This window comes from Dermacentor variabilis, unplaced genomic scaffold (genome assembly GCF_050947875.1).
Source record: "Dermacentor variabilis isolate Ectoservices unplaced genomic scaffold, ASM5094787v1 scaffold_17, whole genome shotgun sequence".
NCBI lineage: Eukaryota > Metazoa > Arthropoda > Arachnida > Ixodida > Ixodidae > Dermacentor > Dermacentor variabilis.
Genome location: NW_027460335.1, coordinates 8,694,800 through 8,698,717, shown reverse-complemented (window position 1 = coordinate 8,698,717; position 3,918 = coordinate 8,694,800). Strand labels below are relative to the sequence as shown.

The window sequence follows — 3,918 nt, the reverse complement described above, 5'->3', positions numbered from 1 at the left end:
GTAAATATTATGGTTACGTAAGCTGCAATTGCGGGGAAGTGTGGAAACCAGTCAGGGAACTTCGCTGTTGCGTTCCTGTCCTGAAGGCGAAGGTTACGAGTCCTCTATATCTTTTTTATCTTTTTATAACCCAAAGAAGAAACGATCGAGTAAATAATTATGCTTTCAAGCTTGAATTCATTGTGAGTACAACCGACAATTAACCGTGTTCCTCGCTACTGCGAGACCGTCAAAATGCGTCTCCAGTGCAGCGACATATAATATGACGAAATGTTGCCGTATTACGCCCCAAAACCCCGATTTCATTACCGAAGCGCGGCTTAAAATACTTGACTACCGAATGATTTTGACCACATAAGGTTCCTTAACCTGCACCTAACGAGCGTTTTTGCTTCGCCCCCGTTCATCTGCGGTCCCTGCGATGGGGTTCGAACCTGCGACATGGAGCTCACCAGCGCAATGCCACAGCTGGAAAGCTGCACAGCAACGAGAAGGGCCAATTTGCGAGTGTGAGATTCGCATAAACTTTAGAATAGGAAAGTAACCTCTAGTGTATGGGCGTACAATAGGAAGGGCCGATGTAGATGTTTTCAGCACAACAGCGCAGTACTTTGCGCACGCTTTGAAGTGGTCGCATAAAACTTGATGCAATTGATTTAGTTAGTCGTCGTTGTAGTTTGTCCGCATAAAGCAGGCTTGAATGTTTACACGTAATTTCATTTTAGCGCTATATACCCCGTGGAAACTCAAGCGAATAAAAAATAATAATTGTTCGTGGCACTCGACCAATGCAGGTTCGATAGCTTTATTTTAAGGTTGAACTCTAGCTTTAAGAAAAGGGGGATAAATAATTTTTCTTCAAGTATTCCGTTAAAAGAAGCACTACTTGATATGGACTATCACCGTGTGATTGGGACATCTTTTGCATCTCTACGGCTTAATGAGGCTGATTATCCGTTGAGAAAATGAATAAACTCTCAGTTTTTAAAATCCGCCACGCGGATGACACCTTCGCAACATCTGGAAATTCAATTTATTTCCACGTACTTGGATAACTGTACAAGGTAAGGGTTCCCAAGAGGCCGCCAGATTCAGTTATCCACGCTTACATTGAAAATACAGAGTAGGGATTGTTATTCTTTATCGACTGGCAGTTAATACGGACCCATCGGACGCTTTCAAAACCCAAGATGTCAAATGGATCCGTTGCAAGAACTTCAATGTGGTGGCGCCATTACGTTACGGCATCCGTCCTGTCTTATCAAGCGTTAATGACTGACTTGGTTTGGCTTTTTAACGCTGGGGCTGAAAACTTCAGATTTATTTTAGGCGAGCTCGCACAGCGTCTTATTCTGCGTCACCTTTATCCCCGCACTGGAAAAAGAGAGATACTCGGACGGTGCAACTGTCTACAGTCATTGCCTGTATCAGCACGCAGACTACACGTGTAAAGTTACATGCAGAAATTTACCGTGACCTTCAGAGAACATGCCACTATATAAAGTCAATGAAACTCATCTTGGAAGCACGCTGCCTCTCTTAAGCAGATGCAAATTTGCACTACATGCTATTGATTGCTACACGATTGATTATTAACGCCGAAAACAAATGTTATTGCTCAATTTGTAGACGCTAATTAATATCAAGGTTGGTTATAGTAAGCCGCAGTTGCTGCTCTGCCTTCCTTCTCGCACCATGTCGGAAATTCTCTACTAATACTTTAAGCAGGGAAAGGCGCAGTAGCTCTAGCGATGGTTTTCGCAGGGAGCGCAAGTCTGTTATATGAACTAAGCTATCACATAGTTGGCGCGCACTAGCGCATGCGAACAGTACACTGGGCCTATCCTGAAGGCGCCGCAATAGGTTATGTTTTTTGCGCAGGTCACTCAAGGTCAAGGAGGCAAAGGGCACTCTGCGAACCCCATTAGGGTTGATTCGGTATTTTATATTTATTCTGGGTTGTTTTGAGGCTACTCGTGTGCAGTCTGCCATGTTCGGCGGCAGTAATAATTATACTCCTATCGCAGAAATGTGGGGAAAACGTTGTGCGGATAAAACGCAACCTGGGAATCAGTGGACACAAACTTCCTTTTCTTCCTTTTTTTCTGACGTGGACGCTCGCATTATTGCTAAATATGCTGAGCTTATACGCCGTTACAGTAATGTATACGATAGGTGACGTTATGTAGATACTGTGTGTATGTCTTTATACGCTTTGTCATCCATGGGATGAACTTCATAGAAATGTCGTCCTCTGCCGTCTACGGTTGCGTTTTCTTTTCCTTGGTACCAATTCCGTTGAACAAACACGGTGTTTCAGCGAGCACTTTCAGAAATTCCTAAAGGTTTTCTGTGCCAGAAAATACAATTCTTGTTCATTAGTTAGTCTATTCGAAATGGCAGACACTACTTGCACAAGAAATTGAGATGCACAATCGACTAATTAACCGAAGTTAGCTAATTAAGTTTTAACTAATTACGTCCTTGTCCATATTGCAATTTACAGATTATAGCCGGGGAGTTTGCAAGGCGGATCCACTTGGAACGAATTCTCAGGACGACACCAGTTTCGAGATATTCATTCTCAAACTTTGAGTAGAAATGCATTGGCGTTCCAGTTACTTTCTTATCAAAACCTAGTTTATTTGCATTCAAGCACAAAAGTATCTTCACGACAACCTCTCGAAAAGGTTGTCATCTTGAGAATTCGTTCCAAGTGAACCCGCTTTGCGAACAACACGGCTAGAATTTGTAAATTGCAACTTCGGCAGTAAGGTAACTAGTTCAAAACATAATTAGTTCATATTTAATTACGTTAATATGCATTTTTTGCACGTAATGCCCGCCTCTTCGAATAGACCAACTCATGAGCTAGAATTACGCTATCTGCCACAGGAAACCTTTACAAATTTTGAAGGTGTTATCTGAAACACCCGGTATTACAGGCAACAGCATTCCTGCTCAAAGCTCCTATGTTTGTTCGATACGAATAGATTTTTTATTATTGGTACACAACGTCAAACAAAAGTCTGCAGGATTATCAAGAAAGAAAGAAATACATAAATTCCGTCGAGCCGGATTCGAACCAGCGACCTCTGGATGTCCGCTTGGGATGAAACCTCTACAGTCCACCGCTCTACCAACTGAGCTATCGACGGCACGGTATCAGCGCGTCTACCTGCTTGTCTGGATTGCAGAGCAGCACGCAACGTGGCCGAGTAGCGGGATAATCGAGGCCTGGCACGTGGAACGCAGTGCGAAGGTGTCTCTTCGGTCGCAGAGTTTTTCCTTGAGCAGAAAAGAGCGACTGCGCGCCTCCAATGTGTCTTTAATTCTTCCTTTGTTATCGAGGCTGTCGTCGCCAACTACTGAGTCCACGTGACTAAACAAAGTATAAACGCGAGTGTTGGTTGAGTTTCTTCTACGAGTGCCTCATACTTATCTTGGATGATTGACCAAGAATATAGGATCATTCTTGAATATAATTAGTCGAATCTAAAGAGAAACACTAATGAGAAATTTTGAATATATCAAAAGAAGATAATAAATCTTGATTTTAAAAATTCAATAATTTAGCAAGGAAGTCGTCCTGATTTATTTATGAACCTTACAATAGCTGCAACAACATCCGTATAACAATGTCCTTGAGAGGAGGCTTTGAAATATCGAATTTCTGGAAAGACTAGATTTCATCCAGCATCGTGAAATTGTCCCACTGAATTTGCTTTCTTAATCGAGAGAAATCGCGGCATGACAAGAAGTTTTCTATCGACTCATCTTCACGTCAATAAGGAGGAGGGCGCCAGACCAGACCTATGCAGACAATAGATTCATGTAGATATTCGACAGAAGAATTTGGTAAATACGCGACAATTTTGATTACTGTTATCTACTTCCTCCGCTCCTTCTAAATCTTCA

General features: G+C 42.3%; 1 non-coding gene across 1 annotated transcript; it reads right to left on the bottom strand.

The window, feature by feature from the left end:
* Window positions 1–3,065: 3,065 nt before the first annotated feature.
* Window positions 3,066–3,158, bottom strand: TRNAY-GUA (transfer RNA tyrosine (anticodon GUA)). Its single transcript has 2 exons — window positions 3,122–3,158; window positions 3,066–3,101 (listed from the first exon to the last, which is right to left on the bottom strand). It is a non-coding gene; the product is annotated as a tRNA-Tyr (tRNA).
* Window positions 3,159–3,918: the final 760 nt, after the last annotated feature.